Source organism: Salvelinus alpinus, chromosome 3 (genome assembly GCF_045679555.1).
Source record: "Salvelinus alpinus chromosome 3, SLU_Salpinus.1, whole genome shotgun sequence".
Lineage (NCBI taxonomy): Eukaryota > Metazoa > Chordata > Actinopteri > Salmoniformes > Salmonidae > Salvelinus > Salvelinus alpinus.
The window spans coordinates 46,518,973-46,543,414 of NC_092088.1; the positions used below are offsets into that span (position 1 = coordinate 46,518,973).

A 24,442-nucleotide genomic window follows, 5' to 3' on the forward strand; every position below is an offset into this window, starting at 1 on the left:
TTGAGTAAACAATTCAGAGAATGAAAGGAATAAATCAGATAACTTCAATTTAAGGAGAGCAAATCGATATACAATCCTGAAATCAACAGTAATTGTAAATATTAAAACAAAAGCTTAAAACGCTGTTTGAGTGAACCCTGAATACAGAAAATGAATGGCGAAGTCCATTCTGGACATTGTAGACTCCTCCTCCTCAGCACTCTCTCATCAGCCTGAGAGGCAACATTAATTTGATTGGCTGGGAAAGAATGGGCGGAGTTGGTTAAACATCAGCCTGTGAGACAGCAGTGAAGGCAAACATCGGCCTGTGAGGCAGCTGTTCTTCACAGGCACCAAAGTCACTTGCGCGACCAGCACCAGAGATATTACAAAAGTATCAATGCCAGCATCCTCCTTATTAGGTTTCCGATGACGCAATGAGTATCTGTCATGGCTGCACACTGATGTCACTCACAGCACATAGGTTGAAATACACAAATGTATACCATTGAGTTGAAATAACCTACATTACAGCAGTAAGGGTATATATTGTAAATGTACAATTATGCCGATCCCGGTTGGAAACAGTATTGACTTCATTTGTAAGACTGCTGCAAATCACATTTTGGGATGTTGCGGGACGCTGAGATTCCCGTGCTCCGGGGTTTTCTGAAACCAAGCGGCGAGGCAACTGAATGGAAGCAGAATGTTTTCAGCGCTGCAGGTGAGATTATTAATAATTTATTCTACAAGCAGTATAAATCAAATTGTACATTTTGGTGTAGTTATACCTAGTTTGGTGTGTTTTGTGAGTATGTTAGCTACCGTCACAAATAAAGCTGGTGGCGAATACGTTCAGCCAATGAGTAGCTAGCTGACTAAAATAATGTGGAGACGAAGAAATGCATGGCTCGCAGTTAGCCACTGTCAGTCGGTTTGTCAATGGTTTGATAGCGTAATTTGAATGTGGAATGTTTAAATGTTAAATATTTGGGCAACGTATTCTGATTCATTGAAACTTACTAGTTAGTTAGTTCATGACAACACAGGTTTGAATGCTACCTTGTTAGCTAGCAAACTAGCTGTCAATTTGTGGGAGACACCTTAGAATCTAACTTTAACGGTTAACACGAGCCGAGAATGGAGTAGTGGCTTAACTACTACACCGCAGAGAGTCAAATTTTGGCACATGCAATTGACTGAATATTAATATCATAGACTCCTACTGTAACTTTTAAACCCAACTATAGCTAGCTACGTTATTGTCACAATATTGTTATACCGGTAGCAAGCTCGCCCGAGGCTGTGCCACATCTCAACCTCTCACTGCCTTCGCGTGAGCCACCAGCGTGCGGTGAACAACATAAGAAACAACATTAGCAACAATAGTGTAATCGGCGGTTAGCCTGCAAAATAAAAGTTCCCCATTGACACATGCAAAGGTTAAACATTGTGATATCATTCCACAATTAGACTAGATAATGCTAAACAAGGTAGGAATGTTATATAAATTCCACAAAAGACAATTAGTTAATTGGACAAAAAAACTAACAGAAAACCTGTTGAAATTGCACTGCATGGATTAGATTTCAGAATTGCATTATATTGCAATGTACGTACAGCTTTACCAGCCTACTCAGTGACTCCCACATATTACAATTCGAAGGAGTTTACGCAGCTTTTAGTGAGGGACTTTAACTGTGGGAAATCACACTATTCGGCCTATTGTGTGCATTGGACAATTTTATTTGTATTTATTTTTTATTTAACCTTTATTTAACTTGGCAAGTGTTAACAACAAATTCTTATTTACAATGACGGCCTACCCCGGGCAAACGCGGACGACGCTGGGCCAATTGTGCGCCGCCCTATGGGACTCCCAATCACGGCCAGATGTGATACAGCCTGGATTCAAACCAGGGACTGTAGTGAGTAGTGACGCCTCTTGCACTGAGATGCAGTGTTTTAGACCGCTGCCCACTCGGGAGCCCTTATTGTACATATTGCAATGTACAGCTTACTTATGGATCTTGGGTCCATTTAAATGGGTTATCAGCCTATTCAGTGGCACTCACAGAACACAACTGAGGAGTTTTCACAAATATTAGCGTTGTAGCAGTTGTATGTATATGTGAAGTCTTAATACATCCACAGTTCATTTTCCAACATATTTTAAACTTTTTTGTGTACAATTTAATAATTGTCATTTTGTTGAATTTATTTAACATTCCAACCTTGTTTAGGATGATCTAATCCAATTGTGGCATGATTCCACTATTTTTACCGTTTGCATAAATTGCAATGGGGGACTTTTATTTTGAAGGCCAACTGGCGATTCCACTACTTTTGCTCATGCCAATGTTGTTCACAACACAAGTGTGGGAGCAGCCTGTGAAACTTGCACATTTCGACCGGAATTTACCGGGAGCTAGATGTCTAGCAAAACTAACGAGTAGCTTTGGTCTCTGTAATGTTTTCTTGCTACATTATATAATATGAGAGGCAGCAATAGTGAGTTAATTGCTGTCAGGCTCTTTCGCTGAACACACTTTTGTCAATTTACTGCATTGAGGCTGCGGCCATGCACGTGGGGCAAGCATCCCAGCCCCAGTGATGGGAAAACGTTAGGTCTCTGGACAATCACCATGCACTGCGGCTATATGCTCGGCTATTTTCTTGACATGTATGTATGCTCGGCTATTTTCTTGATATGTATTTGTGCTAAATCCGAGGTCACTGGCTTTGCACAATAATCAGCCCTGTCATAGAATTCTCGCCCATCATCCAGTCACTGATGGCACAGTAGCTGTATTAAGTGATGTAGCACTAGCTATGTAATGGTTGTCTGGGCTGTTGTCGGGAATAGACATGACATATATTTTGGTCATATTTGGATAAAGCAAACTAGGCTGTGATTTTGAGACATTTCTTATCTGCAATTTTTGACATCAGACTGGATTGAAATGATATATTGTGAATGAAGCGTTAGCCCTGTTTCATTACACTGCAAGTTTATTTATTTTTTAAATCCAGCAAGTCTACACTGATGACATACAATGTAGCTAGTTATCTCCCTGTTCCGGTGTGTGTGCTTGTAGGAGAGAGATGAGGCTGTTGCACTGACTAGTTACGAAATCTACGCTAATGTAATGCATTAAATGTTGCTTGAATATTGAGAGGCCCTGGGCAATTCATATTGATTTGCCTTACATTAAGGACTGCTTAATGTGAGAACCATTTTATGAATTGCTGAATTTTGAGGTCGAGTTGTTTTCCATAATTGCTGTTCTGTTCCCTGACAAATCTGAAATAGAATAGCATTTGGTGCATGTCAGGTTGTCATTGAATATCAATCTCAAAACACATGGCTTTATATTGAAATGACAAGATGGTTAGAAATGGATGATTGGTTTTCTTGATTGCTGCTATGACATTCTGTATTGAAAACATGTAACAATGCAGCTTTATCAGTGAAACCATTGGCATGCCCCAATAATCTCTCCTTTCTCCCAAAATCCTGATGCACTTGTTCACTACCCATCATAGATTAGATTTTTGTCGGCAGCTGTGAAGGAGTGCACACTTCAGGAGCAAGGAGAGATTTTTGGGACGCATACTGTGTGTTTGTTTTATTTGTTTTTATTTCATTTTTATAGTTATTTAGCTCGGGATTCGAACTAGCAACCTTTCGGTTACTGGCCCAATGCTCTTAACCACTAGGCTACCTGCCGCACATGTCTGTCAGCTTGCAGGGCTGTTTTAGTTTGCTCAGGTTTACCAGTTCTGTTACTGTACACCCAGCCTCTCCTCCTTCCCATTGCTCTCTCTCCCTCTCTCAGCCCTTTCCTCACTCCCATCAGGTGAGCACAATGCAATCAATGCTAATGAGCACCACCGGCATCCCTGTTCAAATAAAGAACTAATGAAAGCTGGAGAGACGCTGAAGCGTAGCACACCAATTGCATTAAATACAATTATACCAGGCCGAGACGCCTTGGCCTCATAGCTACACTTATCTTTATCAATCAAAATCCCCCCCCCCCCCCTTCAGCGACGCCCTTCCAACACCCAAAAGCTTGCTCACAGTAAAGAGTATGAATACTTATGTAAATGTGGTATTACAGTTTTATTTTATTTTTTATAATTGAGCAAGAAAGTCTAAACCTGTTTTAGTTTTTATCATTATGGGGTATTGTGTGTAGATTGATGAGGGGAAAAAACTATTTAATCCGTTTTAGAATAAGGATGTAACGTAACAAAATGTGGAAAAAGTTTTGGAGTCTGAATACTTTCCAAATGCACTAAGTATTGAAATATAGGCCTATGTAAGTGACGGTATTAAGACTTAACAGGATGCGCTCTTAGACCTACAGCTTGATGGTGTTTATACAAGGCTGCTATACTAAACCTACTAATGATAATGACATTACTTATTATTGTAATGATGATCATAATAGTAATAATAACAATAAGGAGTTCAAGGAAAAAGGAGGATTATTATAAATATACTTTTTCAGATAAATTGGAACAATGTAAACAACACTAAATCAAATATAAATAATACCAATATATGGTATGTATGTATATTATATACATATACAGTATCAGTCAAAAGTTTGGACTCATCTACTCATTCCAGGGTTTTTATTTTTATTTTGACTTTTTTTCTACATTGTGAAAAAATGGTGAAGACATCAAAGCTATGAAATAACACATATGGAATCATGTAGTAACCAAAAAAGTGTTAAATCAAAATATATATTTGAGATTCTTCAAAGTAGCCACCCTTTAGACTGGTGTAAATCTGTCCTTTGGTCTGATGAGTCCAAATGTGAGATTTTTGGTTCCAACTGCCGTGTCTTTTGTGAGACGCGGAGTAGATTAACGGATGATCTCCGCATGTGTGGTTCCCACCATAAAGCATGGAGAAGGAGGTGTGGTGGTGCTTTGCTGGTGACACTCTCAGTGATTTATTTAGAATTCAAGGCACACTTAACCAGCATGGCTACTGCAGCGATACGCCATCCCATCTGGTTTGCGCTTAGTGGGACATTTGTTTTTCAATAGGACAATGACCCAACACACCTCCAGGCTGTGTAAGGGCTATCTGACCAAGAAGGAAAGTGATGGCGTGCTGCATCAGATGACCTGGCCTCCAGATTTACCCGACCTGAACCCAATTGAGATGGTTTGGGATGAGTTGGACCGCAGAGTGAAGGAACAGCATCCAGCATATGTGGGAACTCCTTCAAGACTTTTGAAAAAGCATTCCAGGGACGCTGGTTGAGATAATGAAAAGAGTGTGCAAAGCTGTCATCTAGGCAAAGTGTGGTTACTTTGAAGAATCTCATAAAATATATATTTGGTTTAACACTTTTTTGGATACATGATTCCATATGTTTTTATCTCATAGTTTTGATGTCTTCACTATTATTCTACAGTAGAAAAACCCTTGAATGAGTAGGTGTGTGTTTTGACTGGTAGTGTGTGTGTTCATTTTTTAATATATATTTGTTTACTGTTCCTGGGATATAATTATTGTTTGGATAACCTTATTTACTGTGATATATTGATTTTTTTTTTTTTTTAAATCACTCTTTGTGACGCGCACTGCCCTGGAAAACACCGGAAGAATTATCACTGAATTATCACAGTGAATTATTGTAATGTTTATTTATGTATCAATTAATCCCATTAAGGAATGGGTTGCCAACTGGCAACTTGACACAAAAATACAATTTCATTCATTCAGACCAGAGAGGCTGGTCTATCGAACCAAAGTATAAACCTTTTAGTACAGATTAAAAACACTGAATTTGTTACATTGTTTATCTTACGTGTGGTTGCGTGAGGCTAACACGGAACCCAAACCGGCTGCGCGCGTGCTCCATCGTGCATACATTTATTTTGCCCCCCACACCAAACGCGATCACAACACGCAGGTTAAAATATCAAAACAAACTCTGAACCAATGACATTAATTTGGGGACAGGTTGAAAAGCAGTAAACATGTATGGCAATTTAGCTAGCTAGCTTGCACTTGCTAGCTAACGTTAATTTGTCCTATTTAGCTAGCTTGCTGTTGCTAGCTCATTTGTCCTGGGATATAAACATTGAGTTGTTATTTTACCTGAAATGCACAAGGACCTCTACTCCGACAATTAATCCACACATAAAACGGCCAACCGAATCGTTTCTAGTCATCTCTCCTCCTTCCAGGCTTTTTCATCTTTGAACTTATATGGTGATTGCATCTAAACTTTCATAGTATTACCACGACAACCGGCAACAAAGTTTGTCTTTCAGTCACCCACATGGGTAAAACCAATGAGGAGATGGCACGTGGGTACCTGCTTCTATAAACCAATGAGGAGATGACTTTCAGTGCGATCTGCGTCAGAAATAGGAACGACTTCTATTGTTAGAGCTCACAGAATCAGTAGGATATTAAACAAACACTCAAACAGGCAGCGGAATTAGGCTCTGTCTTATTTCTGTAGATATATGGATGATTTTATAAAGCCAGTCACATTTTAACAGTTAGTCTATTGATTTATAGACCTAATTAAGTTGTGGTTTCCTCTCTCCTCAATTTTCTTAAACATTTAAGGCAAGGGTTGTTTTTAAATATAGAGTCATAATAAGACAAACGTGACATTGTGTAAATGATAACACATTAGCGCAGGAAATGAAGAAATGTATAAACATTCTGGAGGTGAACGCTGGAATAAACAATGAACGTTGCGAATGAGGAAAATATGTGTGCATTAAGGAAATAGACACCTGGCTCGCATAGAAGCCTGTCTCTAATAAGAACCTGTTGTGTTCAGTGATTTAAGCAAATAAACGCCCGGGATATTAACTGAAGTTTTGCACTAATGATCTGTGAGAAACAGAATGAGAGTGGGTATGTTGTGGAGCAAGGCAGAGTGTATGGTGCAGCGTAGCCAGCAGATTCCTTTTTGTCCTCATGCTAGCTAGCTAGCTAGCTAGCTAGCAGTAGCCACATCAGCCATTTTGGAATGGCCTTGCCAATCACAACAATTCAACTTCAATAAAGCCTTATTGTCTTATGACTAACTGGCAAGCTTCTTTAATTAAACACACGACAGAGAATTAAACAGTTTTCTAATCAGCTCTTTTGTTGTTCAACACAATGTGCCGTTCTGTAATGGCTTCTGTGGCTACTGCTAACTAGCAGGGCTGGGAATTGTCAGGGACCTTACTTAGGTGCCAATACGATATGTATTGCGATTTTCATGATTCTATATGTGTGCTGTTATTTTTGTGATTCAATGTTCTAATCATTGCTCACCATATGTCTGCTGCAGAGGGACAAGAGGGAGCCATGAGAAATCACATTTTGATCAGTCATGGAACTAAAAGTTCTGAAAACATTGGGTACAAATCAATTTTTGTAATTCTATATATTTTGCCATGTCTAATGTGTATTCATGTGATATTTGATTAAAAAAATTATAACAATAGTATGTATGGGCAAATTTAGTTAGCAGACATGTCAGATGTCCAAATCAATTATCCCAAGTTATAATAGCTCTCTAAGGTATGCAATGACTAACATGACAAGAGGAACTGATGATACACTACTTAATTTCATTGTCGCTTGTGCATTCTACTATTACAACGTTCAAGAGTAAGTTCAAAGCCAGACCTACGCGCTCCCCATGCTGACCCCTCGTGCCCCACAGTTTGGGAACCACTGTCTTAATGTAAACACGATTGCATCTGCTGGCTTGGAATCTGCTGGCTAGGTCCAGCGAGATGCTTCATTTTCTCCACCCCGGTGTGGTAATGGTTATGGGACAACCAGGGTTCTCACCAGATAATGTAAGAAAGGTGCTCGGCCACCTTGTGGACTGGCTGGGCCACTGTAAAAAATAAAACAAAAACAAGTCATTAAAATAAGTCAAAATACCGTAACTTACCTAGGCCGCCAAACTTTTAAACTTGATTTGTTATCATTTAAGGCAATTTCTTGCTCTAGATTGCAGGAAATGGCAGTTACTTAAAGGTCTCCAAAAATGCTGGGGAGAACCCTGACAACAATAACGAGATGGTTTGGCTCTAATGCTTTTACTCTAAACAGTAGCCTTTGAGGTAATTTGACGTGTATATACAGGTATCTGAGGGATAATGATCTACCTATTTCAAACAATGAGGCTACCATAGGATGCCTTTCAAGATAATGGGTGATCCACAGATAAATATGAGACTTCACCAGGCAGACAAAGTAAAAACAATGGACACACAATAGCAAAATTGTGATGGTGTCAGAAGAACTAACGACTTTCTTTTTACATGGTCTATCATATTTGAGCCACCCATTATCACATATGCGCACGCACAGAAAACACATCTCTGAAGATGTTACATTGTCAGCTTCTTGTGTGTCTCACTGGTTATTCCTTTTCCAGAGGTGGGTCTCGTGCTGCAGTCCTTGTTTGATCGGGACTTTGAGGCGGTGCTGATGAGTCCTCAGGTCTTGGACCTGCTGGGTGGAGGAGACTGCAGCGATGGAGAGGCCATTGATGCCTACCTGAAGAGACGGGTCCTGGCCTACCTCAATGACAGCACAGAGGAGGGCAAGGCTGACGGGTAGAAACAATATCTGGGTAGGGATTTCATGCTGATGCCTTATTCAATGTTACTGTTACTGTTACTTACTTAATTGAATCAAGTGTTTTAGTGTTGGGGTAAAAGCCTGCATACCCTGTAGCTCCCCAGGACCAGAGTTAGTGACCACTTCATTCAGTGTTTATTATAAACAAGTTTAAACAAGATTTACTATCCTTTCAACTCAAGCCCACGTATTTATTTTTTAAGTGTACATCACTATGAATGAATAAAACTATCTGTGACTTAATCTTGAAAACAATACCTCATGCCATGATTTAGACCTGAGTTTAGGCCAAGCTGCGCTGCCAGGTGACGCCTCAAAATGGAGGCCCACCACAGTTAAGTTCTTGATGGCAGGAACGTTGTGCCAGTACAGCAACTTTTTTTTTATTGAGTGAAGGGGTAGGGGAATTACTAGGCATGGGCTGATGCTTCTCGCTGAATGGTGCCGAGTGGAGCTTCTTGCTGCCATGAATTATACATTTTTAATAAGGACAGCTTCACATCTCCTTCTCTCCCATGGGGATGTCTGTGGAAGAATGGGTATTACAGCAAGTGTCGCTACCCTCCGTATCAGAAGCTTTCAATCCTCTATCGCTCTCCCATTTCTCTTACAGCGATTGTAGTCAACTACATGTGTCAGAGGAGCCTGTATGTGTACAGTATGTATGCATGGCTTTAATTGCCCTGAGGGAGATGGGAAGCAGCGTTGTTCTTGTTCCTCTTTGCACCCAACCTGTGGCTGTTTACACCAGACATCTTATTGAATGAGTCCTGCTGTGAGGATTGGAGCAGCCGGCCATATCCACTTTGGCTCGCGGTGTGGAAATCAAATGGGCGTATCTTTACTCGTTTCGTTAAGCGGCAGGTAGCCTAGTGGTTAAGAGCGTTTGGCCCGTAACCGAAAGGTCGCTGGTTTGAATCTCCGAGCCGACTAGGTTTAAAAAATCTGCCGATGTGCCCTTGAGCAAGACGACCTAATTGCTCCTGTAAGTCACTCTGTATTAGAGCACCTGCTAAATTACTGAACTAAAATACTGAATAAATATAGAAACCCAACATGCAAGAATTTAAAAGTTTTGACTGAGTTACAGTTCATATAAGGAAATCAGTCAATTTAAATAAGCTAATTAGGCCCCTGGCAGGGCATAGACCCACCCACTGGAGGGCCAGGCCCAGCAAATCAGAATTGACTTTTTTTTCACACAAAAGGGATTTATTACAGACAGAAATACTCCTCAGCATCCCACTCAGACGATCCCACCGTTTAAGATGCCGGATGTGGAGGTCCTGGGCTGGCGTGGTTACACGTGGTCTGCGGTTGTGAGGCCGGTTGGATATACTGCTAAATTCTCTAAAACGACGTTGGAGGTTTATGGTAGAGAAAATAACATTAAATTCTCTAGCAACAGCTCTGGTGGACATTCCTGCAGTCAGCATGCCAATTGCATGCTCCCTCAACTTGAACATATCTGTGGCAGCTCCTTAATATGCTACACCTGCCAGGTGGATGGATTATCTTGGCAAAAGAGAAATGCTCACGAACAGTGATGTAAACAAATCATTTTTAGAGACATACGTTTTTTTGTGCATATGGAACATTTCTGGGATCTTTTATTTCTGCTCATGAAACATGGGACAAACACTTCACATGTTGCGTTTTTATATTTTTGTTCAATATGAATGTTATGTCTTTCATCTCTGTACTGAGCTTGTGCTCGCTCTTTTGGGAAGCCTCGTTTGACTATTCTCTGAGCTCTCCATTTATTTTGTCCTCTCGCTTTTCTTTTGCTCCTTCTCTTCTGTTTTGTTTCTTTAGTGTCTAGTTCTGTGTCCTGTACTTCCCTCCATTGTTTTTTTCCCTCTGTTTTCTCTGTTTTTCTTTTAGGTCCTATTTTTTTCCTATTCCTACTCATTGTGACTTTTTTCTTTCTTTTTCTTCTCTCTCTCAGGGAGATTGCTCTGTTGGCCCTGGCAGTCGCCAGCCTTCACCTCGTCAGAGTAACTGGACGAGTCCCCCTGTCACCATCCATGTCCCTGACCTGCTGCCCCCGGGCCCTGCTATCCTCACTCACTGAGGTACAGTTACACCCCTATGTGTTTTCTCGCCACACACACACACACACTGCTTTTTAAAATGTATCCATAGCCCCCCCCCCCCCCCCCCCAGGTCTAACCTAAAGGAGCTTGACCTTTTAGACTATTTTATTTCCCTAACAAGACATTTCCAGACCAGACGTTTTAGAAGGTGATTTTGGACACAAGGAGTGTGTGTGGCAGCACTGGGATGTGATTCTGACAGTGTGATGAATGGTGAGGACCGAGGGGGACAGGCCCTAGTAATTAACCTTCTCTTGTGTCCCAATAATGCGGGGGTGAGGATAGGGCTGGGCGGTATATCACCGGTATTTTTGCACGGTCGGTTTGGGATTTTACTTTACCCCCTATAGCGGTATTTTAATGTTTGGTTTGTTAAATGTGATATGCTGTGTTTAAGTACATTTTACTCCTCTACTCGAGTCATCACCCTCTCTGGTTCTCTCTCTCTCTCCATGCCGCTTTCCACACAGACCTAGTCCCACCCCCTGTCTATCAAGGAGCGCATTTGTTGTTGCTTGACAACGAGACTTTCTTTCAGTCTGCATGGTCAATGCAGCACATGCAACAATGTTGATCACAACGATGTTTCCACTTTCCATCTTAATATTAATCCACAAACGTGATATAATTACAATATTAGTTTGTGTTTCTTACATCTTCAAACAGCTAGTTTGTATTTTCTTAGCAAGTTAATCTAAATCGTGTTCGCCACTAATGCTAATCGCTAGCTAACTAGCTATTAAAAGTACTGAGTCAGAGCAAATGTAGCTAGCTAATACAGCCTGATACCAGCACTGGTGGAGGCTTAAATCAGCATGTTGTTTGTGCAACAGTATCATCTAAATCAAAGAGGAATAGGCGAAGCATGAATATGTTGGCTATATGAATAAAGATTTAATGTTGCCAAAGATTATAGGGTCCCCTAGGAAACACTGAACATCACTTTAGTTCCTACCCTGTCACAATAACTCATCCATGGCATTTTCATTCATTGTCATGTCAAACAACACTGTATTCAAAGTGCCCACTATTATCTATATTCTAACTATAGAATTATAATAAACATTCTATTTCCATGATTCCAAGTGTTTTGATCTAAATTGCAACTTTTGGTAAAAAAATAAGGCCTAGTATTTTTGCCCATATCGTGGAAATGTCAAATGAGTGCAGAAAATGCAGAAATGTATGGAAATTATTTTAGGTTGAACTTGAATTGAACAGTATAAAACAATCGGAAATAATCAAACCATTGAAATAATTTAGAATATGTGTTGCCACCCTAGGGTCACACACTATTCATGAAGCAAATTTAGAACTTTTATTAAACAAAAACATAAAATAACGTCAAATACCCTCAAACCGTCAAATTTGAAAAATACCATGATATGATATTTTGGCCATATCGCCCCGCCCTATGTGAGGAGAGAAGTTTCCTCCTGCGCCTGGTGGAGACACCAGATTGGTGGACTTAATCACATATTACAACAGAGGAGAGAGTGATTCTACTGTCAAATAATTTTCCTGGCTGTGATTTATCTGCCCTGTTGTGTAGAGGACCCTCGTAAATTGATCTTTTCCATTTATGCGTTATGGCCTGGAGACTAGGGAGAACAACTCAAGTGCGTGCCTTCACTAATGTGCCACTGCATTGTCCAATTTTTTTTGAGTTGGTGATCACATAAAGGAAAAATATTGCCTGTTCAAAGTAGTGGACTGGAAGCACAGGTACCAATCAAGACATTTGTCTGGGTATGTGGGTCTGTCTATAAATAATGGGGCCAATGTGTGACATTGGTATCTACATTTTCTAAAGGGTTTGAAACAACAACAAACATTTTTTTTAATGCAGTTCCACACTTATACAACAGTCTTAGGACTATACATCCTTTAAACAGGGTTCTCACGAAATGTTCAGTAGTTAACAACCTTTCTGGACTACCCATCCTGGATCCGGGATCATTCTCATCAGAAACGCTGACTAGCATAGCCTAGCCTAGCGCCACAGGGATATCATATAATATAATTTCATGAAATCACAAGTCCAATACAGCAAATGAAAGATAAACATCTTGTGAATCCAGCCAACATGTCCGATTTTTAAAATGTTTTACAGCGAAAACACAACGTATATTTATGTTAGCTCACCACAATAGCCAAACACACAACGCCATTTTTTCACCACAAACATAGCTTTCACAAAACCCACAAATAGAGATCAAATGAATCACTAACCTTTGAACAACTTCATCAGATGACAGTCTTTTGACATCATGTTATACAATACATTTATGTTTTGTTGGAAAATTTGCATATTAATAGCTACAAATCCTGGTTTTACATTGGTGCCATGATCATAAATGGCACCAAAACAGCCAGAATAATTACAGAGAGCAATGTGAAATACATAAATACTCATCATAAAACATTTATGAAAAATAAATGTTGTACAGCAAATGAAAGATAAACATCTTGTGAATCCAGCCAATATTTCCGATTTTTTTTAACGTGTTTTAGGGCGAAAACACAACATATTTATGTTAGCTCACCACAATAGCCAAACACACAACGCCATTTTTTCACCACAAACATAGCTTTCACAAAACCCACAAATAGAGATAAAATGAATCACTAACCTTTGAACAACTTCATCAGATGACAGTCTTTTGACATCATGTTATATCATGTTATATTTATGTTTTGTTTGAAAATGTGCATATTTATAGCTACAAATCTGGGTTTTACAACGCAGCCATCGTCACAAATAACACCAAATTGTCCGGAGAAATTTTACACAGCGACGTAATCTAACCAAAAAACTCATCATAAACTTTGCTAAAAAATACATGTTGTACAGCAAATGAAAGATACACTTGTTCTTAATGCAACCGCTGTGTTAGATTAAAAAAATAAAAAAATAAAAAAAACTTTAGTACAAAGCACAGCATGCAATAATCTGAGACAGCGCCCAGCCATTCTTCGCCATGTTGGAGCCAACATATTCCACAAAAATACGAAATAACATCATAAATATTCTCTTACCTTTGATCTTCCATCAGAATGCAGTGCAAGGAGTCCTAGTTCCACAATAAATCGTTGTTTTGTTTTAGAATGTCCATTTCTTCTGTCGAATTAGCAACTTTGGCTAGCATGGTGGAGCGCACATGTCCATGAACGCTTGGCGCATGGAACGAAAAATTCCAAAAGTCATAATAAAAGTCAAATAAACTGGTCAAACTCAGTTGAAAATCCATCTTTATTATGTTTTTCTCATATGTATCCAATAACGTCCAAGACGGAGCATTTCGTCGTGTCTACCTAACGCATTGCAGAAAATAATATGGTGCTCCCTGGTGCGCAGCAAAATACTGCCAATATGGCGGACCTGTCACTCCAAAAGCTCTCATTCGGTCTCACATCAAGCTAGACACCCCATTCAACATTCTACTGCCTGTTGACATCTAGTGGAAGGTGTATGAAGTGCATACAGATCCATAAATATAAGGCAATTGAATAGGCAAGGCCTTACACAGAGACCCATTTTCAGAATTTTCACTTCCTGTTTGGAAGTTTGCTGCCAAATGAGTTCTGTTTTACTCACAGATATAATTCAAACAGTTTTAGAAACTTCAGAGTGTTTTCTATCCAATAGTAATAATAATATGCATATCGTATGATCTAGAACAGAGTACGAGGCCGTTTAATTTGGGAACGATTTTTCCCCAAAGTGAAAACAGCGCTCCCTATTTCCAAGAGGTTTTAAACTGAATTTCTGAGAGATCTATACAAAAATACTGTCCAACAGCCTGATCCATGTCTAGCTGTAGATCCAACATCCATGTAGATCCAACAGCCTGATCCATGTCTAGCTGTAGAGCCAACATCCATGTAGATCCAACAGCTAGATCCATGGTTCGATGTCTAATTTAACTGATTAATATATGATACTGTATAACGACAACTTACACTGCCATACATGCAAGGACAGTAAAATGTTTTGTCGCACGATTTTGGACAAATCCTTTAAGACAACCATTAAAAAGGGTTAAACAGGTTTTAAATCAACGTGTGAATTTGATTGAATATAACCATATTCTCCCCTTAATGTAATTACTTTTTTTTGGCGGGGCAGATTATTAATGATTTATCAACAGCTGTAAAAAGTTGTCCAGTGTAGGAAATCCTCACTTGTAGCCTAGTTTATTATCGCTCTACTTCCCAGCCTGGGGCCCTGACCTCAGCCCTGCTCGGCAGTCTTCTACTGGATGGAGAGTCTGTGTACAGCCTGGTGTGGAACTCCTTCCTGCTGCTAGCCAGGGTCCTGCTGGTCAACTGTGCTATCAAGCTGGGCAGACTTCAGGTAAGATATAATCACCCCCCCCCCCCCAAAAAAAAAATATATACAATACCAGTCAAAAGTTTGGAAACACTTACTTATTCCACTTTTTTTTATTTTTTATTTCTACTATTTTCTACATTGTAGAATTTAGTTAATTTGGGAAATTTCTTTCCTTCTTAATGTGTTTGAGCCAATCAGTTGTGTTGTGACAAGGTAGGGGTGGTATACAGAAGATAGCCCTATTTGGTAAAAGACCAAGTCCATATTATGTCAAGAAGCGCTGAAATAAGCAAAGAGAAACAACAGTTCATTACTTTAAGACGCGAAGGTCCGTCAATTGGGGAAATTTCAAGAACTTTCTTTCTTCAAGTGCAGTCGCAAAAACCATCAAGCGCTGTGATGAACTGGCTCTCATGACAAGGTAGGGGTAGTATACGGAAGATAGCCCTATTTGGTAAAATATTAAGTCCATATTATGGCAAGAACAGCTCAAATAAGCAAAGAGAAACGATAGTCCATTACTTTATTAAGACATAGTCAGTCAATCCGGAAATCTTCATGAACTTTGAAAGTTTCTTCAAGTGCAGGTTCAAAAAACATCAAGCTCTTTGATGAAACTGGCTCTGACGAGGACCACCACAGGAAAGGAAGACCCAGAGTCACCTCTGCTGCAGAGGATAAGTTCATTAGAGTTCCCAGCCTCAGAAATTGCAGCCCAAATAAATGCTTCACAGAGTTCAAGTAACAGACACATCTCAACATCAACTGTTCAGAGGAGACTGTGAATCAGGCCTTCATGGTCGAATTGCTGCAAAGAAACCACTACTTAAGGACACCAATAATAATAAGAGATTTACTTGGGCCAAGAAACACGAGCAATGGACATTAGACCGGTGGAAATCTGTACTTTGGTCTGGAGTCCAAATTGTAGATTTTTGGTTCCAACCGCCGTGTCTTTGTGAGATGCAGAGTAGGTGAACGAATCTCCGCATGTGTGGTTCACACCGTGAAGCATTAGAGTATGTGGTGTGGGGGTGCTTTGCTGGTGACATTGTTTGCTACTTGATTTCATATGTGTTATTTCCTAGTTTTGATGTTTTCGCTATTACTGTACGATGTAAAAAATAAAGTAAACCCCTTGAATAAGTACATGTGTACTAACTTTTGACTTGTACTGTGTATATACAGTGGGGAGAACAAGTATTTGATACACTGCCGATATTGCAGGTTTTCCTACTTACAAAGCATGTAGAGGTCTGTAATTTTTATCATAGGTACACTTCAACTGTGAGAGACGGAATCTAAAACAAAAATCCAGAAAATCACATTGTATGATTTTTAAGTAATTAATTTGCATTTTATTGCATGACATAAGTATTTGATCACCTACCAACCAGTAAGAATTCCGGCTCTCACAGACCTGTTAGTTTTTCTTTAAGAAGCCCTCCTGTTCTCCACTCATTACCTGTATTAACTGCACCTGTTTGAACTCGTTACCTGTATAAAAGACACCTGTCCACAACCTCAATCAAACAGACTCCAACCTCTCCACAATGGCCAAGACCAGAGAGCTGTGTAAGGATATCAGGGTTAAATTGTAGACATGCACAAGGCTGGGATGGGCTACAGGACAATAGGCAAGCAGCTTGGTGAGAAGGCAACAACTGTTGGCGCAATTATTAGAAAATGGAAGAAGTTCAAGATGATGGTCAATCACCCTCGGTCTGGGGCTCCATGCAAGATCTCACCTCGTGGGGCATCAATGATCATGAGGAAGGTGAGGGATCAGCCAGAACTACACGGCAGGACCTGGTCAATGACCTGAAGAGAGCTGGGACCACAGTCTCAAAGAAAACCATTAGTAACACACTACGCCGTCATGGATTAAAATCCTGCAGCGCACGCAAGGTCCCCCTGCTCAAGCCAGCGCATGTCCAGGCCCGTCTGAAGTTTTCCAATGACCATCTGGATGATCCAGAGGAGGAATGGGAGAAGGTCATGTGGTCTGATGAGACAAAAATAGAGCTTTTTGGTCTAAACTCCACTCGCCATGTTTGGAGGAAGAAGAAGGATGAGTACAACCCCAAGAACACCATCCCAACCGTGAAGCATGGAGGTGGAAACATCATTCTTTGGGGATGCTTTTCTGCAAAGGGGACAGGACGACTGCACCGTATTGAGGGGAGGATGGATGGGGCCATGTATCGCGAGATCTTGGCCAACAACCTCCTTCCCTCAGTAAGAGCATTGAAGATGGGTCGTGGCTGGGTCTTCCAGCATGACAACAACCCGAAACACACAGCCAGGGCAACTAAGGAGTGGCTCCGTAAGAAGCATCTCAAGGTCCTGGAGTGGCCTAGCCAGTCTCCAGACCTGAACCCAATAGAAAATCTTTGGAGGGAGCTGAAAGTCCGTATTGCCCAGTGACAGCCCCGAAACCTGAAGGATCTAGAGAAGTTCTGTATGGAGGAGTGGGCCAAAATCCCTGCTGCAGTGTGTGCAAACCTGGTCAAGAACTACAGGAAACATATGATCTCTGTAATTGCAAACAAAGGTTTCTGTACCAAATATTAAGTTCTGCTTTTCTGATGTATCAAATACTTATGTCATGCAATAAAATGCAAATTAATTACTTAAATATCATACAATGTGATTTTCTGGATTTTTGTTTTAGATTCCGTCTCTCACAGTTGAAGTGTACCTATGATAAAAATGACAGACCTCTACATGCTTTGTAAGTAGGAAAACCTGCAAAATCGGCAGTGTATCAAATACTTGTTCTCCCCACTGTATGTATATTTTAGAGCCGTAATGGCTAAATATGAATTATATAACTGCGTATTGGCTCCCTTTGAGTTTCAGAAGTTCACCACAACATCCTAAGATCATGCTATAAAGAAGGCTATTTTAGTATTACTGATACCTACAAATTACTACATGCTGCAATGTGTAGTTTGCTGATAAGCTCCATTATTTTTTTATTTTTTACCCCCTTTTCTCCCCAATTTTCGTGGTATCCAATCGCTAGTAATTACTATCTTGTCTCATCGCTACAACTCCCGTACGGGCTCGGGAGAGACGAAGGTCGAAAGCCATGCGTCCTCCGAAACACAACCCAACCAAGCCGCACTGCTTCTTAACACAGCGCGCCTCCAACCCGGAAGCCAGCCGCACCAATGTGTCGGAGGAAACACCGTGCACCTGGCCCCCTTGGTTAGCGCGCACTGCGCCCGGCCCGCCACAGGAGTCGCTGGAGCCCGATGAGACAAGGATATCCCTACCGGCCAAACCCTCCCTAACCCGGACGACGCTAGGCCAATTGTGCGTCGCCCCACGGACCTCCCGGTCGCGGCCGGCTGCGACAGAGCCTGGATAAGCTCCATTCTAACAATAAGATCCATTCTAGTGATCCTACTATTACAGTTGAGACACACACACACACACACACACACACACACACACGTACCGTCGTACTTTGCTTGGGACCGCATCCCCCTACCATTCAGCCTTTAAAATGCTAATGAGATATAGGGAATTAATTACAACCACCTTCAGCAAACATCTGGGAGTTCAACAGCTAACTGTTTTTAACTCAAGGGCACACTGTCCGCTACCACCTCCATCCCTCTGTAAAGTCTTATTGTCACCCAGCTTCTCCACCTCTCCCATCCCAGTCATAAAGAGAGGATGAGAGATTGGGCTGCACTGCTCATCTGCATGTCATCAAATCAAATGTTATTTGTCACATGCGCCGAATACCACAGATGTAGACCTTACCGTGAAATGCTTACTTACAAGCCCTTAACCAACAATGCAGTTTAAAAAAAAAATGAAGTTAAAGTATTTACTTTTTTGCTTTAGTTTATTTAGTAACACAATAAAATAACAATAACTAGACTATATACAGGGGGTACCGGTACCGAGTCAATGTGTGGGGGTACAGGGTGATTGAGATTATTTGTACATGTAAGTAGGGGTAAAGTGACTATGCATGGTTAAGAAACAGCAAGTAGCAGCAGTGTAAAAACAAATGGGGGGGTCAATGCAAATAGTTAGGTTGGCCATTTGACTAAATATTCAGCAGTCTTATGGATTGGGGGTAGAAGCTGTTAAGGAGACTTGGCGCACTGGTACTGCTTGCTGTGTGGTAGCAGAGAGAACAGTATGACTTGGGTGGCTGGAGTCTTTGACAATTTTTTGGGGCCTTCCTCTGACACCGTGTAGTATATAGGTCCTAGATAGCAGGAAGCTTGCCCCCAGTGATGTACTGGACCGTACGCACTACCCTCCGTAGCGCCTTATGGTCAGATGCAGAGCAGCTGCACCATCGAGAGCATTGTGACCGGTTGCATCAGCGCCCTGGGATGGGCGCTGATGCAGCCGGTCACGATGCTCTCGATGGTGCAGCTGTATTTCTTTTTGAGGATCTGGTGACCCATGCCAAATCTTTTTAAAGAGGGCCATTGTCGTGCCTTCTTTACGACTGTCCTGGTGTGTTTGGACCATGGTAGTTTGTTGGTGATGTGGACACCAAGGAACTGAAGCTCTCAAACTGTTCCACTACAGCCCCGTTGATGAGAATGGGGGCGTGCTTGGCCCTCCTTTTTCTGTAGTCCACGATCAGCTCCTTTTGTCTTGCTCACATTGAGGGAGAGGTTGTTGTCCTGCTCACATTGAGGGAGAGGTTGTTGTCCTGGCACCACACTGCCAGGTCTCTGACCACTTCCCTATAGGCTGTCTCATCGTTCTCGGTGATCAGGCCTACCATTGTTGTCATCAGCAAACTTAATGATGGTGTTGGAGTCGTGTTTTGTCACGCAGTCGTGGATGAACAGGGAGCACAGGAGGGGACTAGGCACACACCCCTGAGGTGCCCCCGTGTTGAGGATCAGCGTAGCTGATGTGTTGTCTACCGTTACCACCTGGGGGGTGGCCCGTCAGGAAGTCCAGGATCCAGTTGCAGAGGGAGGTGTTTAGTGCCAGGGTCCTTAGCTTAGTGATGCGCTATGTACTATGGTGTTGAACGCTGAGCTGTAGTCAATGAACAGCATTCTCAGAAAGGTGTTCATTTTGTCCAGGTGGGAAAGAGCTGTGTGATTGAGGTTGCGTGATCTGTTGGGGCGGTATGCAAATTGGTGGATGATCGTGTTGATGTGAGCCACGACCATCCTTTCAAAGCACTTCATTGCTACCGATGTGAGTGCTACAGGGCGGTAGTAATTTAGGCAGGTTACCTTTGCTTTCTTGGGCACAGCGACTATGGTGCTCCACTTCAAATATGTATCTATTGAGTGAGGGAGAGGTTGATAATGTCAGTGAAGACACTTGTCAGTTGGTCCACACATGCTCGGTGTGCACGTCCTGGTAATCCGTCTGGCCCTGCGGCTTTGTGAATGTTGACTTGTTTAAAGGTCTTGCTCACATCAGCTACAGAGAGCGTGATCACACAGTTGCCTGGAACAGCTAGTGCTCTCATGCAGGCTTCAGTGTTGCTTGCCTCGAAGCGAGCATAAAATGCATTTAGCCCGTCTGGTAGGCTCGTGTCACTGGGCAGCTCACGGCTGCATTTCTCTTTGTAGTCTGTTATAGTTTGCAAGCCCTGCCACATCCGACGAGCGTCAGAGTCGGTGTAGAAGGATTCAATCTTAGTCCTGTATTGAAGCTTTGCCTGTTCGATGGTTCTTCGGAGGGCATAGCGGGATTTCTTATAAACGTCCGCATTCGTGTCCTGCTCCTTGAAAGCGGCAGCTCTCTGTAATCCATGGCTTCTGTTTGGGATATGTATGTACGGTCACTGTGGGGGCGACATCGTCGATGCACTTATTGATGAAGCCGGTGTCTGATGTGGTATTCTCCTTAATGCCATTGGATGAGGGTGAGGGAGAGCTTTGTACGCTTTTCTGTGTGTGGAGTGAAGGTGGTCTAGAGTTTTTTTAAATATTATTATTATTTTTTCTCCCCCCTGTGGTTGCACATGTGACATGCTGGTAGAAATGAGGTAAAACGGATTTAAGTTTGCCTGCATTAAAGTCTCCAGCCACTAGGAGCACCGCTTCTGGATGAGCATTTTCTTGTTTGCTTATGGCCTTAAACAGCTTGTTGAATGCGGTCTTAGTGCCAGCATCGGTTTCTGGCGGTAAATAGACGGCTACAAAAAATATAGGTAGTGTGGTCTACAGCTTATTACGAGGTACTCTACCTCAGTCGAGCAATACCTCGAATCTTCCTTAATATTAGACATTGTGCACCAGCTGTTGACAAATACACACACCCACCCTTGGTCTTAGCGGACATAGCTGTTCTCTTCCTATGCACGGAAAACCCAGCCAACTGTATATTATCAGTGTTTTTAATGTCGCGTTGGTAGGATAGTCTCGAACAGAGCTCATCCAGTTTATTCTCCAGTGATTGCACGTTGGCCAATAGAGTGGATGGTGGAGGTGGGTTACCCACTCGCCGACAAACTCTCACAGGTCACCCAGATCTGCGCCACCTGTATCTCTGTCTTTTCCAAATGCAAATGACAGGGGTTTGGGCCTGGTCTGGGAGCAACATTATATCCTTGGCGTCAGACTCATTAAAGAAAAAAATCTTCGTCCAGTTCGAGTTTTGTATTTGCCTGTATGTATTTACTAGGAATATTTTTTTTACCCCTTTTTTCAAAACACAACCCAACCAAGCCACACTGCTTCTTGACACAATGCCCATCCAACCCGGAAGCCAGCCGCACCAATGTGTCGGAGGAAACACAGTACACCTGGTGACCTGGTCAGCGTGCACTGCGCCTGGCCCGCTACAGGAGTTGCTAGTGCGCGATGAGACAAGGAAAGCCCTGCCGGCCAAACCCTCTCTAACCCGGACGACGCTGTGCCAATTGTGCGCCCCCCCCCATGGGCCTCCCGGTCGTGGCCAGCTGCGACAGAGCCTGGACTCGAACCCAGAATCTCTGGTGGCACAGCTAGCACAGCGATGCAGTTCCTTAGACCACTGCGCCACCCGGGAGGCCGTTTTACTAGGAATATTGATTCAGGGAAGCAGACATAGCACCATATGGCGACAGAGGTGGTTAGCTGGCCTCGTGCATCGCAAATGAGAATGCAGATATCCTCCCTGACACGCAAATGTTTTTTTATTTTTTTACATGTTTCACTACTTTTGGCAATGCAAGAGAGAGAGGGGAGAGAAACCCTTACAAAGCTTTGAGCTGTTATTTTCCCTGCCACTTTACGTTTTGGTCAGAGAGCTGAAAAAGAGAGAGTTGGCCATTTTTATCGCTGGATCAGCACTTAACTATACCATTGTATGTTGGTTCTTAGTGGGTTGTCATATGTGTTCAGGCACTAGTACAGTAGTTTTATTTATTTAGTTGTACTTTGAGTGACCCCATCTATGTATTGTGCTGTTTGTATAAAAGCGCACTCTCTCATATTCACTTGCCTGTTTGTTGTTCCACTTAAATACTCCCCCACACACTCACTAACTCCTATAGGTGGTTCTCTGTAGCCCAGTGTGGTAGAGCATGGCACTTTCAACGCCATGATGGGAGGTTTGATTCCCGGGACCAACCATACAAAAAAGTATGCGTGTATGACAAAGTTGCTTCTACTCATGCATGTTTGCAATCCAGTGTCATATGGCATTAATAAATTAATTTAAACTGCTAGGTGAACATATAATTTCTCACTTTGGCTATCTAAGTCATGGTGGCCTTGAGTGGGACGTCAGTGAGGTACTTGAGCGTCAATATAAACACGCTGAAGAGTTGAGGAGAAATAATGCAGCTGCCGTTTCCAATTAAGTCCTTATCTTTGAAGAGGGCTGATGTCAGCGGTGGCTTTGAGGCGGAGGAGCCCCAGTGTTCTTCGCAGGTTGATGTGGAGCTTTGATGTCAGCACATAACCTACAAAATGTTTGTGTCTGCCTCACTGTTTGTGTGAGCGCTTGTCTTTGTCCGTATGTGTGCGTGTAGGCAAATCGCGGCAGAGGATGGATGGGATCATAACATCGGTGTTGCTGTGTCGGCAGGCTCAGGCTAAAGTGGAGATTGCTCCTCTAAATGAGACTATTTAATTTGCAGCGGTTCAGTAGTGTTGGGTGGGTGAGGACGGACAGGTACACTTTCCTGATGGTCTTAAAACTAAAAGGAGTCCACTTAATGAAAACTCAGCAGTAAGCACATTCTATTCTCTTTATCTTTGGACCACCACTACACAGGACTCCCAATGAGGACTTACTAGAAAAGATAACCAACAGGTTGTGCAGGACAGCAGACAAGTACGTGAAGAACTTGATAATGTGTGATGGTTAAAAATATCCCCATCAGATAAAACTCAAATGATGTATAGCAAGCTGTTACCTTTACCAAGCTGTAAGCCTTTTGTCCATTGACACAGTGCTGTAATGCATCGAACTCTTTACTTGAGTAGCAATTTTAATACCGTTTTATCTAGATGATTATGTAGTTGTGATATGACTGATTACCTGCATTATCATGATATTGATGACTGACATAAACTTGAGACATTCTAGAGAATGTTAAAACTTTACAGTCACGGTAGTGAGATCAGTCAGTTCGAGCCATAATGTTGACATTTCTCATTGGTTGAGACTGTGGAAGCACCCACCGTTGACGCAGAGCTGAGATATAAAACTTTTATACTGAGTCTGCCATTCTGTTATTTCCCCATCAGCATGTATGCTCTGGCCTTACTGACGAACTCAGTGACTTTCAACATGGCAGTATCATAGGATGCCACCTTTCCAACAAGTCGGTTCCTGAAATTTCTGCACTGTTACATGGAACACAAATCGGCTGCGCGCGTGCGCCATCGTGCATACATATGTTTTGTCCCCCGACACCAAACGCGATCACGACACGCAGGTTAAAATATCAAAACAAGGGCCTCCCGGGTGGCGCAGTGGTCTAAGGCACTGCACCGCAGTGCTAGCTGTGCCACCAGAGACTCTGGGTTCGAGCCCAGGCTCTGTCGCAGCCGGCCGCGACCGGGAGGCCCATGGGGCGGCGCACAATTGGCCCAGCGTTATCCGGGTTAGGGAGGTTTTGGCCGGCAGGGATATCCTTGTCTCGCACTAGCAACTCCTGTGGCGGGCCGGGCGCAGTGCACGCTGACCGGGTAGCTAGGTGTACGGTGTTTCCTCCGACAGATTGGTGCAGCTGGCTTCCGGGGTGGATGCGCGCTGTGTTAAGAAGCAGTGCGGCTTGGTTGGGTTGTGTTTCGGAGGAGGCATGGCTCTCGACCTTCGCCTCTCCCGAGTCCGTACGGGAGTTGCAGCGATGAGACAAGACAGTAACGACTAACAATTGGATACCACGAAATTGGGGACAAAAAGGGGGTGAAAAAAACTAACAAATAATAATAATAAAATATC

The 24,442-nt window shown here is 42.2% G+C and overlaps 1 pseudogene; it reads left to right on the forward strand.

The window, feature by feature from the left end:
* The first annotated feature begins 309 nt into the window (after positions 1-309).
* LOC139569815 (tetratricopeptide repeat protein 27-like) overlaps positions 310-24,442 on the forward strand; it is a 153,456-nt pseudogene continuing 129,323 nt past the window's right edge.